Source organism: Amblyomma maculatum, chromosome 8 (assembly GCF_055883805.1).
Source record: "Amblyomma maculatum isolate TAMU_Amacu chromosome 8, ASM5588380v1, whole genome shotgun sequence".
Taxonomy (NCBI): domain Eukaryota; kingdom Metazoa; phylum Arthropoda; class Arachnida; order Ixodida; family Ixodidae; genus Amblyomma; species Amblyomma maculatum.
In genome coordinates, this window is record NC_139351.1 from 28,452,885 (window position 1) to 28,474,876 (window position 21,992).

A 21,992-nucleotide genomic window follows, 5' to 3' on the forward strand; every position below is an offset into this window, starting at 1 on the left:
GCTTTGTGTAGCTGAATACATGCGCCTCTCAGGTCAACGCTCGCCTCAGGGCAGCAGCGATGTCGGGCGAGGAAACCCGGAACAACACGACTTTGCCCCCAAGCGGCGACACCTGGACGTGAGAGGCGCATAGCGCTGGTCGCACAGCTGAGAGGCGCATAGCGCTGGTCGCACAGCAAGGCGCCAACTGCACATCCCTGTTCGCGACCGAATGTCACTGGTGCTAACCAAATGAGTGGTTTCTTTTTGCACATGGGAACCACTACAGGGTCCTTAGCCCTGTAATGTTTTCGGTAATTTTGATACTTTACGTTAGAAAAGCAGATTTAGTATATGCCCGGGGACAAAGGCTGCTTTCATTTCTGTAATTCAGTTCTAAAGCGCACCTAAAAAAGTTTACTAGGCGCTCTGTCGAAATGTCTCCCAGGATGGCAGTGTCGGAGACTTCGGACAATAATGCAGCTGCAGCTGCCTCGGCCTCTCTGCCACTGTCACTTCTGTACTTCAGGAATGAGTTCATGATAAAAGGGTTTCTAATTGGGCTAATTGGTGACCTAAATGTTCAAACAGTGTCTCGTATCGTTTTCTACGCCTGTATTTCATAAGCGCAGCGATGCTTGAACATTTACGTACTTTGTTCCCTTGAAGTAGACTTAAACCATATGCTGTGTGGTTGTGCATCGAGCGACGCCTACGCCAAGAACAAGGAACGTTGGGACAAAGTTTTAAAAAGTGCTTCACTACATGATCAGCTTCGGGCTGTCCAGGAGGCCCGCGCGGCGGCGGAGAGCTTTGGGCTCTCTGTTCCGACGTGGGAGCTGCCCTCTACACCTGGCGCCTAGCCGAGTGTCCTCCAGGACCCCTACTGTGGGAAATAAAGTTTTGCCAAACCAAACCATGCGAGCAGTGAAGTTGTGGGACGACATACGTGCAGGCACTGACTTGTATCAAAGAATGAAAGCAGAGCAGACTGTTCCTCTGGATTTGTGTACCCGTTAACAACCCGTTGGCATCTCCCTTCCAAGCTCGTGCGCTGGCTCTTCAGCTATCAGTTTGTCCCTCTCTGCAAACGAGTGACTAAATCGGTTCTTTTGCCCACATTTCTCCTTTTACTTTCTAACGTTTTGCATAGGAGGATAGAGTGTACCAAAGCTGCACCCATGTGGAGTGCTGTATGTGTTCGAGTTCGCGGGAAAATGTTTAGTTTTTCTTTTTATTGTTGGCTCACAAATAACCCGCTGCTACAGTGAATAGGATAAAGCTCTTTCACGGGGAATGCATCTGGTCGTTTACCGGTTAGATCTAGTTGCGACCTGCCACGCAGAAGCGAATCACCGGGCAATCAATTCAAGAAGTCTCTCCGTGCACGCTGCATTGCCTCGCTTGATAGTCGCATCACTTTACATGAGGTGACGAGGCTCTCTGCACAGGAACGAAAAGGGAGTTTTATTTATTTTATTTATTTAATACATACTGCATACTCTTTTCAGGGTCCAAGCAGGACAGGCATATATTGTTAACAAAACTCAAAAGATACAGAACACAATCAAAAGAAATAGCCATAAAAATCAATAGATAAATTTTGTGAAACTATGGCAGTGCCATAACATGGTTCCAATTGGATATTGTCCGCGAAAAAAAAAAAAAAAAAAACAAGAATCTTTAAAACAGTCAGTCTTCGCAAAATACGGCGTCAATGAATGAATGTGATGATGTCGAGTTGTGCAGACGCTTTCATTTTCAGAGCAGCTTCAAAGTCTCCATCCGCTGCACTCAGCTCTCTTACTGCATGCCGCTTGCTGCTGACCATATATGCAACATTCCCTGAGGCTTAGTAGCAGCGTACTGCGATCTTGACGGCCATAAGCGTGACGAGGAACACTTGAAGGAAATGAGAACTATAGCGAGCATTTCCCCTTATCTAACACCATCTGCGCACCTTTTGTGTTCTTTGTACGGGCTACATGCATGGGGTCGCTTTTGAAAGTCGCTACCTTGGCTTCCTCGTGTTTCTGTTCTGCCTCCGCCCCGCTTTATATTAAAAGCAGTTCGCTTTCCACCTGCTCTGTAAAAGGCTCGAGTCCGCTGTTCATTCTAAGGGCGCATTAAAATCTGGGCGTGGCGTTGAGTGATAATTACCCGCGCCAAGGTGTGGCTCCTTCCTGTTCTAGGCCGCATGCGGACACCCGCTGGGATGTCCGCCAGAAAGAAATTAAAAGGGCACATGCCCCAGTGCAGCGCATCTCGAAAGATAGATCACCTGTGCAGCGCACGGAGATGACAATCTTGGCTTTGCAATCACGAGGACCAGCTTAGAAAGCCGAGGTCAGCGCCCTCTCTCGCAACTTCTCGATCGGCTGAGACATTGGACTTTGCCTCGCTTATAAGTTCACCTTTTTCAATTGGTCCCTTAAAAAAAGCAAGCACACCTTAAACGGGACAAATAGAAGTTGGCCTGTAGCGGAAGGGTTAAGCACTCCAATCACAGAGGGATCAATTTAACGAAGAACGAAGCTTCCTATGAAAACGCTTACGTCGACATCGATTTTTATTAGCGGATATCCGAGGCTAAGCTACAGTGACTGTGAGTGATGGAAAAACGTTTATTTTCTGATATGGGGATGGCAGTCATTTCGAATAAGCCGTGCAGTCTTGTTTGGTAAGCATGTCACGATCGAGGTTTAGTGGATGGAACGGGGAGGTTTGTCAGTACAACTTTCTCTTTCTTTTTTTGCTCGATAAGTACGTCTTATTTTGATTCCGGGCAAATACCAACGTGACCAGTAAGAGTCAAGAGTGGACGAGCTAACCGCCACATTTCTAACCTCACCTGTAAACACGATGCAGCCTCCGGAGATTTTATGGATGGCAATGCACTCGGAGCACCGCCAGAGTCGACGCTCTAGTCCGGAGGAGCACGTTCTGTACGACGGAGAAGGTCGAAGCTTTCGGCATGGGCCAGACCGGTATGGACAGGCTATAACAGAACGGAAGCTTAAGAGTAGTTGACGCTACCCCACTTCTTCCAGTGCAAGCTACAGGTAGGCACGTACAAACCAGTACACACGTCCAAACACGGCGGTATACAGCTAAGTGTGACCCTCGTAATACAATAACAAATAATATAGGTGCGGAGACAGAGCTATATATACGATATGCCACTCAAGGCTACAGGCGCAGTCCATGAACACCTATATCATTATCAGTCCTGGTTCAGAGTAGAGACCAGGCAAAGCCCAGCTTCGTATATAAGAATTCGTCTGGTGGAGCAGACCAAGGCTGCAGCGGAGGCCAACGGTATAAACCGGAAGCTTGGAGGATATGGTTAACCACTGCATGGAAACACCCCGTTATATACCCGGTATTGTATCGCGCTGTTCGCACGCAAAGGCTAAAGGGCTCCCTTCCGAGGTCATCATCCTACTAACACCTCCTTTAATGATCTATAAATTCATTCATATCGAGAGCACTAATTTGGTGGCGTTGACCTCAATGGCCTTTTAAGCTAAGCTCCTTGAGGCAACCTGAGGCCCCACTTGTTTTTGTTTTTGTATATTGATATACGGGGGGCTCTCCGATACCGCAACCGGTGACGCAACCGGTTGGGCAAATATACTTGGCTCCAAGCCGTGCGGATATATTTTGTTCGCATTCCACGGCTCACTCGCTACGACAGCCTGATGGCATTCACTTCAGCGGCATTTGGAAAGCTTAAGCTGAAGTGCAGCTGTATGTAGTGTCCCACAGAGTTATGGTTGTTTATGTGAAATCATTAGCAGGATATATGTTGGCACCGGAAGTGTCCGCAAAATGAGTCGCCGGAGGGTGGTCTCCGCGTGACGTCATCAATCAGTGACCGGATGAGCGTGGTAGGTCATGGTATAAAGTACTGCGCCGTCAACGAGTCATTACTCATTGACGTGGAAGTGTCGAGTCATAGGTCATGAGACAAAAGTGCTCAGTCATGCCATGTGGTTATGTAGGCGTGGAAAGGCGTCGACTGGGAGCCACAATTGTCGTGCCAACGCTAATGCTTTCGCATTCTCCCAATGCGGTTTGTACAGTGATCTCGAAGTTTTAATTTCCTTGGTCTCATAGACGCGATACAACACAAACGTGCGCTTATTCGCTTCATACATGTGGTCTGCTCGGCATCAGTTACAGCCCGCTTCTTGGAAACTTGCGTGTCCGAGGGCAAGCTCCATGCAGTGAGCTCTAGCGTCTCACTTGGTGTGGGAATTATTATTAATTAATTAATACTATCGTCGCATTGCAGGCCGGTACGTACTCACTCGAGACGGCAGTCGGGTTAAGAATACAGCGGTCACTGCTGCTGTCTGTGTTAGGTGTAGGTAACAACAAAGACAGCGTTACTTATTCTGCAGTCCGTTCGCCGTTGTATTGTCGTGACGGGTTCCGTTCCGTGAAATTCAGTTCTGGGCTCCGTTTCTTCCAACCAGTTGTTAGTTCGCGCTCCGTGGTGTCTTTATTTTCGTTCTATGTGTTAGCGCGGTGAAACCACTTCTGGAGGTTTTCTTTCCTCCCGTGTACAGGCGCTTCAGAGGCGGGCTCTTTGATCTTCTAAGTAGGCGCGCATCTACGAATCGGCGCCCTTGCCTTTCACGTGGAATGGCACTCGAGGGCGTGGTTCGTGGAGTGCGCCCTTCTCTATCCGATGCGGAATGCTTTTTCTCGGGCCCGATACATCAGGAGCGGAACAACATATTGCGCCTTATTGGAGCGACGTCAGGACGTGGCCAAGAACGGGCTCTCTTTCTCGTCTTCCACTGTGCCGAGTTGAAGTAGTGGTATCCCGCGGAGTGGCGTATATATATGCAGAATGGATGGCTATACGGTATACCAGTCATGGCGTTTTGGCGCAGTCGACTACACTTCCGGCAACGGCGTCTCGTCGGCTGATGAATCGCGTCACGGCATTCGTGCGAAGACGTGGTGGCGCTCGTGTAAAGCCTCTGTTTCGTGCAAGTTCCGTGGCAAATGCTTGCGCCACTGCAGGCATAAGCAGCCGTGAAGAATTTCGGACACGAGTACTTGTTTCTGGCCCCTCTTGTTTTGAGCCGAACTCCTCCATACTGCCTGGTTTCTTTCCTCTTTTTTTTTTTTTTTTTTTTTTTTTTTTTTTTTTTTACTGCGCAAAACGAATTTGTTTTCTTTCAGTGTTCATTTGGTTTGGTTTCGTTTGGTTTGTGGGGTTTAACGTCTCAAAGCGACTCAGGCTATGAGAGACGCCGTAGTGGAGGAATCCGGAAATTTCGACCACCTGGGGTTCTTTAACGTGCACTGACATCGCACAGCACACGGGCGCCTTGCTTTTCGCCTCGTGTGCTGTGCGATGTCAGTGCACGGTAAAGAACCCCGTCCTGACGATTTTCGCTGGGGCGGTCAGGGCACTTCAGCGGCCCTTGTGTAAGCGGCAGTCCAACTTCTCCTGTACGCTGCGTGCTTTTTTCAGCGAGTAAATTAGAGTGCAGTTCTCGTTCGTGGCTACTGAAAATTCCGCTCGAACATCCACCTTCGTTATCGTGCTGTCTCCGGAAGCGGTGATTTAGTCACATCAGCGTGTGGCTGGTAAATGTATTCTCTGGGGCCTTAAATGATTACCAAGTTTGGAATGTCGTTTTTAAACCACTCGTTATCATTCATTCCCAGCTCGCCGGCGTGCACACTCTTGTCCGTATTGTCGAACACAGCGCTGTCAAACCAGGAAAGAAGCGGTGCACAAAGGCGTCGGTCGATCTTAATTTTAGATTCTCCGCGCGGGGCGCTGCGCGCGTTTCCGAGGGCGTGCCGCGCGCACGCGCTGTCCATGCTCGATCAGGAGCGGAGAAGTGAAAAAGGAATCGACGAGGAAAAAGGAACTCGACCATCCGCAGGTCGCCGTCGCGCCGCACGCAACCTAAAACGGAACCCGCTCTTTGCAACAGTGCTGCCGGAGTTCGTGATTCACGCGTCCCCCATTGTTGTCCGCGTTGCAGGTGCGCGTGTGCACGCTTTTGGGGCGCTACCGCGTCATCACTTTAAACTGCTCCAGTACGCTGTCACCCAGGCGCCGCCCCGATCTCCAAATGCTGAGACGCGTGGTCCCGTTTCGTACCAGTGCGTTCCGTTTCGGGCACCACCGTCCGCACCCGGCATGCCGGTCACCGGCCAGGGCGTGACGTCACGATTCAGCGTCGCAGGCTTGTACGGGTTGTGTTTTCTTTTTTTTTTTTTTTCTTTGGAGGAAAGGAGGGGGGGGGGGTGCGAATCGGCGCACCTTTCTAACTTCTTACTGGCGTGCTTCTGCGCTGTACATAGCACGGTTTACGCCGCGACATTGTTGGAAGTGTGCATATTGTGTAGCTATGGAAATGCTGCGCCTGCAGGGATCTGCAACAAAGACGTGCACTATGCGATTCGGTTTCGCGCCATTCCCACCTTCTGATAGGGCTCGCAAATGTTACTTCGCGCATTGCCCGCGGGCGGCAGTGCTGGGAGCAGCAGAAACGTGGAACCCTTTTTAGCAGGCAGAAGGGGTTGCGGCGAGAGGCAGTCTTCGCTGGTCCCCTCCGGAAAGGCTCGCGCCGGAAGTTCCGGTTGGGCCACCCCGGTGCCGACCGGAAGTGGACGCACTCCGCATCGCCACTTCCGAGCCGTCGCAGCCGCGCGAGCAGCGGGCGCAAACCTCGGCCCTGATAAGCCTTTCTACGGAGACCATTGTTATGGCCGCGTCGTGTGCGTCGGTCCCTCAGTAGCAGACGACAGTGTGCGCGGCGCCATCTGCTTCATGATTCAGTGGATGACGCTGTTGTGCTCAGGCGGACCCGCGGGGCGGTTTTCTAGCTCGCGGATAAGGCTGGCGAGAACAAACGTTTATGACTCGGTAAGGCAGCTTGTTTTATCGCCCCGAGTCCCGTTTGTGGTAGCTTATATGGTAAAGGCACGGCTGTCTTGAAATTTTGTTACCATTCGCGGCAAGGTACCGAATCGTATAGTTCTCTCAGTTCATATAGGTGCGCTCCCAGATAAGCCTTCCGCAGTCGGAATAAGTTAGTTACAGAAGACAGGTTAAGGTTTCTATAGGGAAGGCGAAACCTTCGGTTTCTTGACCATTGAGCGATGATCATTTTCTTGAAGTTGAAAGGATTTCAACCACGTAAGTTGCGTGAAAACATCGAATCTTAATTTCCGCGCCCTCTTAGCTTGTATTCTTTTAGCCATATGACCTTTGACTTCACGCATAGCTTTCACAACACAGGGGAAAGAAGCCTGACTGGCTGCAGAAGTCAACGAACTTCCCTCTAACTGTGGTGAGGGAGATGCGAGGGGTTCCCGGTGGCTAAGTTAATACTTCTCGCTTTGTTAATGTTCATCGCTGTTCCTTTTCCTCTAATTCCCGTGGAAGCTTTCCTTCGCTTTTTGCCCTTACAGGACTGAATGTCGGCGCAGTCCAGCCAGTGCGCAGCCGTAGCAGCAGACGTATAGCCGGGGTCAATTCATCCTGCGAGCTGTCCGCGTCCACTGGCTTAGAATAATCACTGCAATCGGCCCGCTGCTTCTCGCCGTTTAAAAGCCGGACGTCGCGATCCATTAGATCTGGCGGTGCGACGCGGTTGTGGCAAATGGAGCGCGCTCTCTTTAAAAGTTCCCTCGCGGACCACATGTCCAGTGTTCTGGAGTGGATTTAGCGAGGAAATTGGCTTCGTGTCATGCGTGTTCGCAAGTTGTGCGGAGAGGGGCTTGCTTGTTGGAAGGCCGGCGGGGAGGCTTCGTGCTTGATTACGCGGAAGCTGTGAACCCTTCCGCTGCGCGACTTCCGGGCGGCGGCCGGATCGCCGCGCAGGGAGAGACAATTGTCTCGGACGAGAGGCAGGAGAAGCAGTTACTTTGTGAGCTAGCGAAAGAGGAGCGCATTAGCGACAGAGATTCCGTGAGTGGAAACACGGAGCGACTGATTTGTAGCCGGAAATTGCGCTCAGGCAAATCGATTCCCCATAGTGTTGGCCATATTTGTACGCCTTTGTTTAATGGAATGCGCGGTCAGATACCGCTGATATGCTAGCGGCGTTTATGGAAAATCAATGTGATTGTCTTGAAATGATGAATCCTCGGTGGAGGCTGCTTATACGCCCGATTAAGATCTATTATCGCCCAAAGCTCTTGGTCTAGTTAACAGGACACGAAGAGGGGAACTAGTTTGGTTTGGCTTGGTTTATGGGGTGACTGTCGTCGTGAACACGCTCGGTTACTACTTTTCCATAAGCTTTATCACCATCCACTACTGCGCAGTGATTTGTTTCAGTCACCTGATGTCATATTTCCATGACTTGATCATGCCTTCAAAGTTAAACGCGCAAAGTGTAATTTATCATCTAATGCTTATTCATTCATTCCTCGCACTATCATTGAATGGAATAACTTGCGATGGCACGTTGCCACAGAAACTGACATAAAGAAATTTCAAGCGCTACTTCGCTGTGTGACTGAAATGTGTAGAATATTTTGCTGTTGTTTTTGTTTACCTGTATTGATGTTATACCTAATGTTGAGTTAATGTTTCTTGTTGCAATTGTTGATAATTGCATCGTGTTTACTTCAATTGTATCCGGGGCTCCGTCGCGGTAGTTATTGGACGGGAAGAGGTTTGAGATTAAAGTTCGCTGACACGATTTGCAGCTTCGAGTTTAGCGTCAAACTTTCAGGGACAGATATACTGCCCGAAGCGTGATCTATCGACATGCTCCTGTGCGGAGTCAAAAGACCGCGATACTTCGATGGGACCTGCTGTCACTGTGGAACGATTTGCGATGTTTCAGATTTGCGGTTCTCTGTGTGCTTTATAGTGCCTAAAGTTGCGGACTGCGCTCGACGTTAGACAACGATTTTTAAGCCACACGCTTTTCTCTCTGCGTCCGTTAGTTCGCGCGTTGTTGGTATTTCTACCGTTTTGGCATTCTTCTTGGATGAATGGCTGCGAGAAGCGTCCGGTTCGGCATTTCACTCGAGGTATCAGTGAGAGTGCAGCCTCTGGCTGCGGAGGGTCGTCTCACTTGCCTGCGCGCCGGTTCGTCTGGACATGCGCAAACAGCGTCGAGTGAAAAGCACTCTCGAGTGGAACCACGCTTTGTCGGCGTCGCGCCGCATTCTCTTTTTCTACATGAGTCAGCGCGGTACATTCGACCGCCTGGCGTCAGGTCTCCCCCGACATTGTGTACTCCAGTTCACTTTAACATTGGTTTCACTCGCCGCTATTCTGGAGCTCCTACTCTCACCGGGTTTCCCGGCGTCTTCCAAAGAGCGGTGCCGAAATTGAGCGTGTCCAATCGACTCCGCTGTGTCTGTGCGTGCGGGCTGATGTGTGCGCATGGAGCAATGCATATATTCCTGGGGTTACGGTGAGTGTGGACGCCTCGGTTTCAGTACGCTTGGGCATTTGCGCAGGAAGCTGGTGGTCAAGTGTGCCGAAATCTTCGCATAAAGACCACGTCATCGCCGCCTTTGTGTGCAGCGCTATTCCGCAGAGTCTCCCGGAATAACTTTGGTGGGACGGCTATCGGAAACAGAGGGGAAATAAATCTGCTTTTCGGGGTAAAGTATATTGGAGAAGTGGACATGGGCTCACCACTGAACGGGCGGCTGCCGCGTTCGTTAGTTGCAGCGGAGCAGAAAGTAGAGCAAACGTCGGAAATCAATAAGATATTACCTCGGGATATGTGCACCTTTGCTAGGATAACGGAGTAATCGTTGTGTTTGGTCGCCGTGGGCACAGGACGTCAGAAGGCTTTTTAAGCAGTGTCATGTTGTTGACCTTAAACATGGATTAAAAGCTATTTAATTTCGCATCGTACGTTGTTTTAATCACCCTTACGGTGTTTGTTGCTGCTGGCGTTAATAGAAAGAAAAATTGAATTAAATTTGTGCAAATTTGCCTTTCACTTTTGAGCCAAAATTTCACTGCCAGCGGCTAACGTATAACACAGACATGACCGGCATTATTCCAATGCTTTCGCGACTACTTCGGCATATTACCAGAGGGCTATGGCTTGCTTTGAGGACCAAAACCCCTCTTTTCCTTAGTTGTTTCAGGCTCTGCTAGAACCAGGTTAGGAAAGCCATTCCTTTAGCACAGACACACACACATTCAACACAACTCTTCATAAGCGAGGTGCTCCTTGGCTTCGCTAGCATTCAACGCTTAGCTACAGTTTATGACTTGTAAGTATCTCTTAGCGTTTGTTTGTACTGCCTCGCTGTGAAGTGTTGGTGGCTGATCCTAGCCACCAACAAGAAGGGGGGGCGGGGGGGGGGGGGGTCGAAATTACTCCGCAGCCCTCCACTACGGCACCTTTTTATCAGTTTCCGTTTTCACTCCCGTTTTCTTCCCTTACGGCCACGTTCAGGGGTCTACAGAAAAAAAAGTTCAACAGAGACCGCGCCTTTCTTTTCCTATTATTATTATTATTATTATTATTATTATTATTATTATTATTATTATTATTATTATTATTATTATTATTATTATTTAGCTATTTGCCAGTATCTGAATGTTGTTGTTGTTGTGGCTGTAGGAAGAAGGAAAAGAAAATGCACGGGCCTGCTACTGGCTCTGTAGCTGAGCCACCTCCGCTGCCTCGTGCAGATAGAAGAGAATATAGAGAAGAAAGGAAAGCAAGAGGGAAATAAAGACGCGCGCCGCAACAACAGCCGTCGTCCACCACCAGCGGTGGCGTGTGCAATGACGGCCTACAACAGATAAAAATTCGGTGCCAGGCCAGCCCCCGCCGCAAGCAGCGGTGACCCACCTGCACCAGCCCCATCAGGGGCAGAAGCCAATCCGCCAAACAAATCGTCGCGCGCCAACAGTCGTCAAACGTGTCTAAAAAGCACTCACGTTTATTATAGCATCAACTCTCGCCCGGTGTGTTTGTTTGTGTATTTAAGACGACCGTGGAAACCCTGTGAAGTGTTTCTGGCAGGAAACAGCGAAGATCTGCAAGCGTACCCCTAAAGGGATGTGCGCGTATACTGATTCGCACGACGATATGTAAAAAAGAAAATTGACGATATAAACAACTCTCCTTTGTAAAATACGCCTGTACGGAATTTCTCAGTACAGGAGGCCGTCAGGTTATGTTCAAAGGCACGGGTTCGCCGCCGCTTTCAAGTCACGTATCCCTCTAATCGTGTAAGGCGATGTGCATGAGCGCCCTGGCACTACGTTTCCAGCGTAATTAAAGCAGCTTGGGTGCCTTAAACTAATCCAGAGGGGGGCGCACCAACTCTCGTGCTTCGGTTATTATTTTGGACGTTACAATTGGCTCAATAACTGCATCACTCTTATAGAGGCAGAATCAAATTGGATGCATTAAGCCGTTTGAGAGAGTCACGTGCGCGTGGTTGTTTGTTAATGTTTTGTCTTTATTCTTTAGCATTTTAGTGCTATACATTAGAAACGTTGGACGGAAAGTATAAGCCTCTAATTTTAAGCTCATCGAGCGAGGCGCGATCTCAATCAGCGCCTCGTACAAAACCTCTGTACTTCGGCAACTTTTCGCTCTTTGTTGTTTGTTGTCTTTACTTCACTGGTTTGAGAAATCGGGCGGCTGGTCGTTTCCTTTCTTCCTTTTTTTAATTTCCCAGTTTTAACCGCGGCGCGGCGAGCGTGTTTGTTCCCTTCCTGGGCGGAGTCCCGGTTATCTCTCGCAGTGAGCCCGCAGTATCACCAACCTGGCCGGTGTTTGTTTTCAAGCGCGCCCCTGTCCACGTCTCTCCGCAGGACGTGGGGAGAGCCGCTTTGATTAAAGACTGTCGTCCGTCCGGGATCATTTGTTACGGGCGCCGCACTGGGCTACACGGCCGCTTGTGAAGCAGGCCGACCACCATTACTCAAAAACCCGCCAGACGCTTCTCGGCTGTTCCCTTGTTTCGCCTTTCGTGTGCTATCAGTTGGGAAGTCAGCCGCGCGACGGCAAGCGACTGTTGCGGCTAGCCGTGCGCGCGGCTCTGCGGCATACGTCTGTCGCTTTTCTTTGCGTTGTTTTTGTTGACTTTTGGCGAGTTTTTAACGACCGAAGTTGGGCCTTTAAATTCAGTGACTTCCTATGTAGTACTACATCCTCCAAAGTCATGACAGTGAACTGGTCTCTTGTTTCACTTCTAATTCGAAGAATGTGTTCGCTGCAACTTTAGCCAGCGCACAAAAACAAGAGTCCGGACTGAAACGGTTATATATATATATATATATATATATATATATATATATATATATATAGTGTGTGTGTGTGCGTGTGTGTGTGTGTAGGGGGGGGGGAGAGAAAGTAAACGAGTGGGAGGAAGGTGTAGTGACGTGCATTTCCACGAGAGGACGGCATTTTATTTGCATCGAGTTCGTCGTTCTTAATTGCGCTCCACGAATAAAGATAACACTTCGCCTTTCTGCCACGGCGCGGCTGTACAGCAATACGGCTTTTATTGACGTTATTCACTGGTATAGACGCACGTACCGGAAGGCAGAGAGAACGTAGCAAAAATTATACTTGTGAAAATAAAAAAAAAAAAATGAAAAGTTGGAACGACAGGTGGTCGAGCATTCAAAATTTCCTGCAAACACAGCAGTGACCTCGCGCCGTAGTTACCGGTGCGGACATAAGTAAACGGAGCACGCTATTTTCTTCTAAAAAATTTCACACATTGCATAATTTAAACTGGGAGCCGTGGTATATGCGAACCGGTAGTATACACACCAATGCGCTTTTACTAGATCGAATAACGTTTTCTTATGTCCAATACAGAATGCGTGAATAATTTGAACGCAAAAGCGTGCTTTGTTTACTTATGTCCGCGCCTGTACGTGTGTCGGGATTTTCGAGATGGTTCGCATATGGTTGGTGCATGGCAGACGTGCGAGCGCGCCAGGTAGCATCTACCAACACGGGGAGGAAGAAGAATAATTATAAGGTATAGCGGATTCTGAGTGACGCATGGTCTATAGTGGACGCCGTACTACAGGGCTTCAGATTCGTTTCGGCCGTCCGGGGCTGACGTCACAGGCGCTTGTGCAGTAATCTACCGAATGACAGCGACTGACGCGCAGGCTAGTAGTTTAGCTGGCGCCATTTTTAAACGCATTTATTTCGCTTTTGCAGGTAGCGGAAAACAATCGTGCCAAACTGCAACTTGATAGGAATGATGATAGCAACAGTGACGGAGAAGTTCGCACAGGAAAAAAAAAAAAATTATAATAATAACAATAACATGGGACCTTGGCCGTAGTATTCACCACTGTTCATCCCAGTCATTCACAATGGGAGGAAAAGTATGCACCGCGTGAACTTCACCAGACTTCCATACATTACCACAGTGGCGCCCCTTGTTGAAGAGAGCTCTGACTTCGTGACATGCCTGTTGCCACGACGGTCGCGGTCCTGTTTATCGAAAAAGCCGGAAACGGTCATTGCGACGTGATTTTGGGAAGGCTTCATGGTATGCACCACATCTGTTCTCCGCTTTCTCCATTTATAGCTTCCGCAGCTGTTGCGTGGCGCAGCACTTTTTGGCTGCTGTACACGATTTTTATGCACCGATGAAAAATACAACTGATTTCTTATGCTATACCTCAGATGCATTCTTTGCGCTCTGTTGCCGCTGTGCAACCCAACTACACTATAATGCTACTAGAGCGTGCAACCGGGCAACTTGTGGCGCGAGTGCAACCTGAACTGGCACGGGCGGGTGAGCGCGTGCTATCCAGAGTCGTTGTGCAATCCAATTGTTCCGCTAGGCTCGGTTTCGTTTCTGGGAAGAAAAAAAAACGCATACAGAAATAAGATAGATTCCCTTATTTCAGCGCATGCTTGATAGGCAGCAAGAAGGGAGAAGAAGGCGACGCCGTTTCTCTTCAGGTGGCTCCTTCGGCTTCAGCTCGTTACTTCCTCGCCAAGGGGAATCTGGCCGACGTGTGCTTGCGCTGCTTCTCGGCACCGTTTGGTCACGTGCACATTGGACGTACGGAAGCGAAAGAGGAGAGGAGCAACTAAGAACGGCCGGAGCAATGATGCCCGACAGAGGCGCACACGCGTTTTTCGTCTCTCGGCACAACTCGTTGTCTACGCAGCAGCGTGCATTGTTATCCACGCGCGGGTGGTTGGACGAAGACGCGCGCCTCTCTCGGCAACTGTGTTTCTTGCATCTGAGGAAACTATATTGCGTATATACTTATATAGATATAAAATTTCGAGTACGAATTGTTACGTCAGGAAGAGAAAGAGAGAAAACTGGTGATCGACAAAGAGAAGGAGAGCTGGGCGAAGCGGGCTGCGATCAAAGAGCGCGAGGCCGAGCTCGCCTCCAGGCAGCGGCGCATCCCGGAGATGACGCGCAATCAAAAGCTCGTTTCCATTGTTTCAGCGCGTATCGCGGTGCTTCCTGGCACGTCGTACACGAGAAGGGCGCGCGATGATGGCCACTCGGATGGCGCAGGGATGAATTTCTCCTGGCCCTTTCTGTATATCGCGACGTCGGACACCGCCTGTTCCGGCTTTGTCGCATCATCTACGAAATGCTTTTGCTTCTTACCCGTTTTCCTATCGCTTTCCTTCGCTCACGCCTACTTCTGTTTGTTTTGTTTGGGAGACTTGTTTCGTTCCTTTTTTTCTTTATCAATTCTGTCTGTCACGGTGCACTCCTGTGTATGCGTCTTCTGCTTTCACTACTTTTATGCACATCTTCCTTTTCAAGTTTCTCTCCTTGCCCTTGTGTATATTTACGGGTACTTTTTTGCGTACGCTTCCCGGTCTGGATTTGCTACCCCGTTTTTAAGACGGATGAGCTGTGCTGTTCTCGCGTTGCTCCTCGAACGTTGGAAATGATGCTGCAGACTGGTATGAGTCTTGGCGATATGCCTCCTTCACCTGCTGGTCATCCTCTGCTCCTGTCCGCGCCCTTTCTTTCCTCGGATGCCGCCGCTCTCGTCCATCATCGGCCTCCTTATCGCCGGCGTTATGATGATGCACGTGCGATAAGCGCGGGTGTAGAAGAAACAAGAGGGCGCATATACGGGATCGGCCTTTTTCCAAATGGCTGCTACGGCCATTGGCCGTATGCGCGATGACGATGGGTATGGGCGCCGTTTGTAAGAGTTCAAGAGCGCGCGGAAATATTTCGCTGGGATGCTTCGAACGAGCGGTGCAAACGGCTGGCACTTTTTAGGGGGAAATGATCTCTGGTTTCGCATGGTTACCCATAACCTTCTCGTTGTTCTTGGTATGACGTTTGCTGGCCGATATAGGGTCGGGTCGTTGACCGTTTCGCGCTTGTCGTCGAAGTTTGTGTGAGACTTGGCTGCCCTGGGGCAGGGCAATTTACTCTCCCGTCTTGCCAGCTGGCCCCTGAGGCGGTAGCTGTCCCCTAGTATAGTTTTGTATGGCGTCGTTCGCCTCTGTTTCTCTGTGTATCAGCTTGATCTGCACAGAGTTGTGCCGCCATGAAATCCCCATGAGGTGCAAGACGACACTGAAAGAAAAACAAAAGCATTGACTAAATGGTTGCACTCGAATACCTATAATTATATATGACAAATTTAGGGAAAGTGAGATGCTTGTTGTGAATTATAGCACGCAAATGAAAGAATCCGACAGCCAGCTATTCCAGGAAAAGTTGAGGGGATTGCGTTTATATGTTTTTTTTTTTTTTTTTTTTTTTTTGTTGACGGGAATTCATTAGGATGTTATGGGTGAAGAATAAATACAAAGTAAAAAAAAATGCAGCTGGTGGGATCCCATTTCGTTACCCGAAATTTTGCGTCCGGTGCTCCTTTTGATGTTAAAGATCCCCAGGTGGTCGAAATTATTTCGAAATTATTTTTCTGTCTTCCCGCCTTTACTGCCACCTTTTCTCTCTTCCCTTACACCGAACTCTGATATTGTTCACGAGCGTTACGCTCATCCATAGCAGGTGGACGGAGCACTTAGGTCCTTTATTACCGTGAGTGCCCAGTACTGTGATTGGACAGTTAGGACAGCAGATGTGCGAGAACCCCCTCATGTCAAGACTGTATGAACCTAAATCGGCCGGTCTCATGAAGGTGTCTCAGTACGCCACACTTGCCGGATTAAAGACGAGAGAACTGGACGTGATTTACCAGTGTGAAAGAAAAAAAGAAATTACGCTCTTATCCGTTTTCACAAAAATTCACCTGTTTGCCTCCAGGCAGCGCTGTTGTACCGGCCGTACTGTTTAGAGTTACTATGTAGGCTATATAATAACTATAGTACTGCTGAGGGCACGGACTCAGGCGCCAAAATGTGCCAGCCTGCCTGTCAGCCGCCTCCAGCATTCTTGAACTTTTCTCTCTATTTCCTCGCTGACGCCAAATGCACGGATAGTATGGGAGGAACATGAAATATGCCATAGATGCGCGCCAAGATGTTCGGTCGTAATACTTCCAAAATACGCGGTTCGCTTCGCTTTTCACTGCGGCCTTCGTTAGGGCAAGCAGCGATCAGACGCCTAATGCGCCCTAGGGACGTTGCACAATGGGCTCAGATTTGCCTCTAATGGCGTCCGTTGGCAATAAAGGAAGCCATTTGCCGAGGACATTTCATCAGTGAGCGATCAATATCCCATCGCTGCGTGTCACCGCCTTGATGAGTGTTTGCCCCGTCCGTATGCATGGCGCTGAAAGCGAGGCAGGCGGTTTCGTTCTTCGAGCGCGCAAAATGTGCAACCGAACGTGCTCGCGCGGGTTTGAATTTCAAAATGCGGCCCTCTTTCGCAACGGGGGCCGACATTCGTTTCCGCTTTGCAGCGGACAGTTTTCTGGGCCCACCGTGACGATTTCCGCCGGAGAAAGAGCGCGACGCTTGGGGGTTTGTTTTTCCGGCCTCGATATGTGCGTGCTTTTGTTTTGGTCCCCGGTGCCCGTCCGCTTCGAGAGCGAAGCAACGAAACACGAAGCCATTAGGTGGGATGCGAAATGCTTGTGATAGGAATGGGCCGTTGCTTGCTCTTTTGCTACACACTATCGAAGCGAGTTTTCTTTCGAAAGACACGAGTTCAAGTTCGTTGCGATCTCGAGCTCGCTGCTGCCCGCTGTTACGCCTATGCGCCGGCGAATATGGATCCATTCGTCCGACGTATAACTCCATTCGTCCGACGTATAACTCCGCACAGACGTTCCTAATGGTTCCTTACGCGTTTCATACTGATCTAGTGCAACGGCTGGTACAATAAATGACTTGTGGTGGATGCAGGTTAGATTTGAGACGACAGGGAGGCCGAGCTAGCTTCCTTGACTATCGCTGTTCGTCTGGCGTTGCGATTGTAGGTTGTAGTCAGGCTGACGCAGCTGTCACTATTCAGGAGGACCGGTACGTCGTTCAATAAGATCTCGGCTATAGCTCCGTGGTGCATGATGTTCCTATGATACCGATGGGACCAAACGATAGACAATCCACGAAAAAGAGACAAGGGCGGGCAGTGCATCGTTCAGTGCCGTCTTGCAGGGATCCCAGTGCAGAGATTTAATAATTCGGAAAGCGTGTCATCTCATCACAGAAGTGGCGCCGCACGCTAATTCTCGCCACTAGCCCATGTGGTGTTTTCAATCCCTTTATCGTTACCGATTTAACAATGGAGGCGCACAGATATAAGTCCTATAACAGACACGTAGCATGTTGTTCAGCTAGCACTGAACGCCAGAGTGAAAGGGTTTCTTTGCCGAGGAAAAAAATACGCAGGCAAAACAGGTTCAGGAACGGCTCAAGGTTCAGAACCTCACTACTGAACGTTTACACGATTCCTCAAGGTAGTTGATGATTACGTTAGGAAGCAAGTGCGTGCCAGCATGGCGAAGAAAGAACTTCGGCAAGAGCTGTTGTTGGGCTATGTTCACTTGATTGTTGTAATGCCATAAAAAGTTATGCGCAAAAAAGAAAAAAAGAAAGGCGACACGAAGAAAGTAGACACAATAGGATGAGCGGTCGTGCTGCCGTGTCTTCTTGAGAGCTCTCGATATTATACATTTGCGACATTCACAGCTATAAAGCTTACGGCTACCATTTTTTGAGACTACTTTGTAACTGACGCCCGTTTCTCCTCATCGGCATGCACTGCTCGTGAAAGCGACCGACTGAAACACAGAACATTTGATTTGCATTGAATGAGGCTAGGACTCCTAGGAGTGTTAAAATTGTGAGGTGGCCACTCGAAGCTTTTGATGTTGTTGTGCATTGCGTTCGCATTTCTATTTATTTCTGTCGCGCAACGTACTGTGGATTTCTTAGAGTGTTCTGACTTTATTATAGTTTTTAATTGAAATCCGCAGTGGTGTTAGTTTTGAGGGTTTTTTTTTGTTGCGCAAGTGCTGTATAGAGTCTGTGCAAAGCTCTGGAATCTTTGGTCCGGGAATTAAATTGCTGTTCTTTGTTCAAAAATCTGCGATACCGCTTAAATTTGAGCAGAAAGAAAAGGTAAAGACCGTCTGTGCTCTTAAAACAGCTTGATCATTTGCGCAAGAAAACGACGTGAAACTGATAAATGTGGCGGGCGTATCATCGAGTAAAAAAAGAAAGAGTAACGGTAACCGCGCAGGGTGTACGGGAGCGAACAGTGCGGCTATTCCGGAAGTGTGGTCTCGAAAGGGCGGCCTATTCAAGCCGGTGCGGCGCTCTTTTGACGCGCTATATTCTGCCGCTTGGCCGCTAAAAAGTGAACGCCAAGAGCGGGCGCGTAATTCGAGCCGGCCGCCTCTTTTCGCTGCCCTGAGAGAAAGTCCGGCTTATGTATCTCGCGCGGAGCAGTACATAACCCCTGTAAGTGATAGCGGGCCCCGGTGCCGGCTTTGTGTACCGAGAGAGGAACCGTAAAGACCCTGGAAATGAAGCAAAATACAGGAAAACACGATTCAAAGCAGAGGCAGAAGAGGGCCGTACTGCGAGCCGATGGCTTTGTTCCTTATGTCGTGTGATATCGACTGTCGTCCTCTCTTGTGGCGGCTCTTTGTTGGCGTCCTCGCTTCGGGTTCTTTCTCCGGCCAGGGAACGGCCGGCGTTTGTGTTTCGCCCTTGGAAGGAACAAGAATGCGTGCGGCAACTACGACGCTTACGCTGTTGTGGTGCGGATGCGTGCGGAGGCGGAATGACGCCCGGGCGGTAACCCCCTTCCTTCCCGCCCTGCCTCGTGTTGTTATGTGGCAGCGTGTTGTTATGTGGCGGGAATAGCTGAGCGGAGTTACGAGAAGGAACTTCGGTGAAGGCTTCGCAGACGCGACAATAACGAACTCGAAGCCGCTGTATACTACAGGTACCACCACCACGGCGATAACGGCAATCAATGGGAAAAGAGGGAGGGGGAAGGGAGGCAAAATGGAAATAGAAAGGAGTGGGAGAAGGGATGAATGAAAGGGAAGAGAAAGGAAACTGGTAAGAAGGCAACAGCCGAAAAGCCGGTTGAAACAAACGCTAGATGAAAAAAAAAAGAAAAAAAAAAGAAAACCTCCGCACGAATTGGGGAAAAACGAAAATCAGGGTAGGTGTTGGACGGTGTAACAATAAATGAGCAACGATAATGAAAAAGAAGAGCGAGCCCGTGTGCTCCCTTGCCGGATCGTGCATGTGTCGGCGGAAGGGGCCGCCACTATCTGGCGCGCCTGTCGCCGCGGGACGCGAAGCCACGTCGGAGGCATTGTTGTCGGGGCTTCCGAAGGGGAAGCCCGGGCTTTCTGCCAAACAAAGCACTGCCGCATCCCCGAGGCTGGCGATTGACAAATCGACGTCTCCCAGGGGCTAGCGTTGTGTCTTTGCCGCCGCGGCGCGACATGCGTGTCGGTTGTCTTGTCCTTTCTCGGGAGCTGCCTTTGCCCCTGTTGTTGTTGTTGTTTATCGGGCTCCTTTGCTACTTCTGGCGCTGATGGCTCAGTTTCTGCGAGCAACCGTGCGCCTGCGGTGTCTTCGCTGCGCGGTGCGTCTTCGAACGTCTTTGTGGCAGCCCTTTTCTTCCTGAGGGAACGTTTATGGTTGCTTATGTATGCCCGAGGTGGGACAGAGTAAATTCTGTTCGCGCTTCCATTGCTGATTTTGGCTGTTTTCTTATTTGCTGAAAAGGCACTTTCAATATCATACAGTCGTTATCCCGTCCATTTAACAGCGCCAGGCCTGCTTACGCTCTGTTCCCAGCACCATCAGACCATGTGACTCGCTTTTCCTCTCCGGTGAAGGGAAACAAATGCGACACGACTTTACCTCCAACGGCCTTTTCATAATAGGTTGTTTTCGTGCGTTATAATTTATCATGCACCGTTGTTTTGTTGTTTGTTGTTGTGCGACTGCTTGCATGCAACGTGGAATATTCGTTGTGGACACGCGTCAAGTAGTTACTTATTGCGCCCTGTTGCTAGCGAAGCTGTTTTCTTCGCCCTGGACTGGGTCATAACGTCAACAATTTTGCGATGGCCTCTCTCTTGATGTCTAGCATTATTTCGTCTTTCCGAAACTGCTGGTTTATTAGTTAGAGTTGTCAAGTGCGCCTTTAGAGCCGGTACATTGGAAATGAATGAAAAAAAAAAATGAAAATATATAAAATGATAGATGTACATCTAAGGTGATCAGCTTAGCCCATTAGTCATCGGAAGCCGTTGCAGCCTTGGTTTCCGCCATTTAGCTGCGCACATTCCTTTCCACGCACTCATGTAGGCGCACGACGCAATACTAGAGCCTTCTGATCAAACTGCGCGCCCTGCTGTTCTCCCCTGCGTTCTCTTTATTATCGTAAACGGTGGTGACCTTCCAGTGTATACCTTGCTGTCCGCGTCTGCAACATTGAAGTTAAGTTTGTATTTCAATTGAATGCGAATTTTAGAATTGATCCAATTAATTTAACATAACTGATAAAATTGTTCATGTAATGGCAAGGTATTGCGGCTTAAGCTGCAGGTTGCAGTAAAGAATGCAGGGCTGCATCAATTATGTGCGTAGCGGCTCTCTCTGCAAAATACTGAACGGGCAGGAATGGATTATCTCTTTGCTGATTATGCGCGGTTAATGTTCGAGAACAATGGGTTACACAAAGGGAAATGAATTAACGTATTCCGCTCGGACAAGGGCTTGTTCGGGTAACAGATACATTGTACTGGTGCGGCTGCAACAATGCACATCATGCTATTGCGTTGAAAAGTTTCTCGCGTGTGTAGTGCGGGACGTTCTCAAATTCGTACGCGTGCAGAACAAGGGGTGCTGTCTGGCGCATGTCTTGAGCTCCCACTAACCTTGGCTCGGTAAAGCGTGAAGGGGCGGTTTTGATCGGCGGAGTGTGACCTGTTTTTGTTTTGGCCGCGGCTGTATGGACGGCGGCTGCCCACTGCGGCCTGGATATTTGCGGATATGTAGTGATCGCGGATGCTGCCATCGATGGCTCCGATCGAAGACATGAGGCCTAGCTAGGACAGATGCGTTTATCATGTGGAGCCATGGGCTACTGGCTTGCGAATGTTCATGAATGATCCGAAAATTTCTCGATTCATGAGGTGATTAGGCTGCGCTGGCCTTCTGGGAGCAATTTAGTTGTGGTCTTCGTCTTCATTGCAATTTACGCGGGCATATTTTTCTGCATTGCTTGTTCTTTTCATTGGGCCTTTTCGGTAGGGCCTGCACGTATACAGGTAGTGCGATCTGATGATGATGATGATGAAGAAACAATGTTTAACCTTCTTTTTTTTTGCTTTCGTTTTTCGTCTTTCAGAGCGCGGAATGGTCGTCCACACTGCTCTATAGACCTGGCGCAGCGATCATCCACCGGTGAGTGATCGTTTACAGAACGGGTTAGCGTCAACTAATAAATATACTTTGGCACCATGTAAGCAGTCATCCGTTTCAAGAACCTATTTTGTTTGTGAGCGATAGACGCCTGCACTCTCTGTTGCGTCCGCTTGCTCTGAAGCCGGAGAAACGCGGAAACTCAACGTAGGTTGCAATGAGGCTTTATAAGAATGTTCTGTTTAT

At 49.3% G+C, this 21,992-nt stretch overlaps 1 protein-coding gene across 1 annotated transcript in view; it reads left to right on the forward strand.

The window, feature by feature from the left end:
• Positions 1 to 21,992, forward strand: part of LOC146180816 (latrophilin Cirl-like) — a 301,055-nt gene that overhangs the window by 37,300 nt on the left and 241,763 nt on the right. Inside the window, exon 2 of the mRNA XM_084576153.1 lies at positions 21,733 to 21,788. The gene's annotated coding sequence lies outside the window, so the exon portion shown is untranslated. The remainder of the gene's footprint in view (positions 1 to 21,732; positions 21,789 to 21,992) is intronic.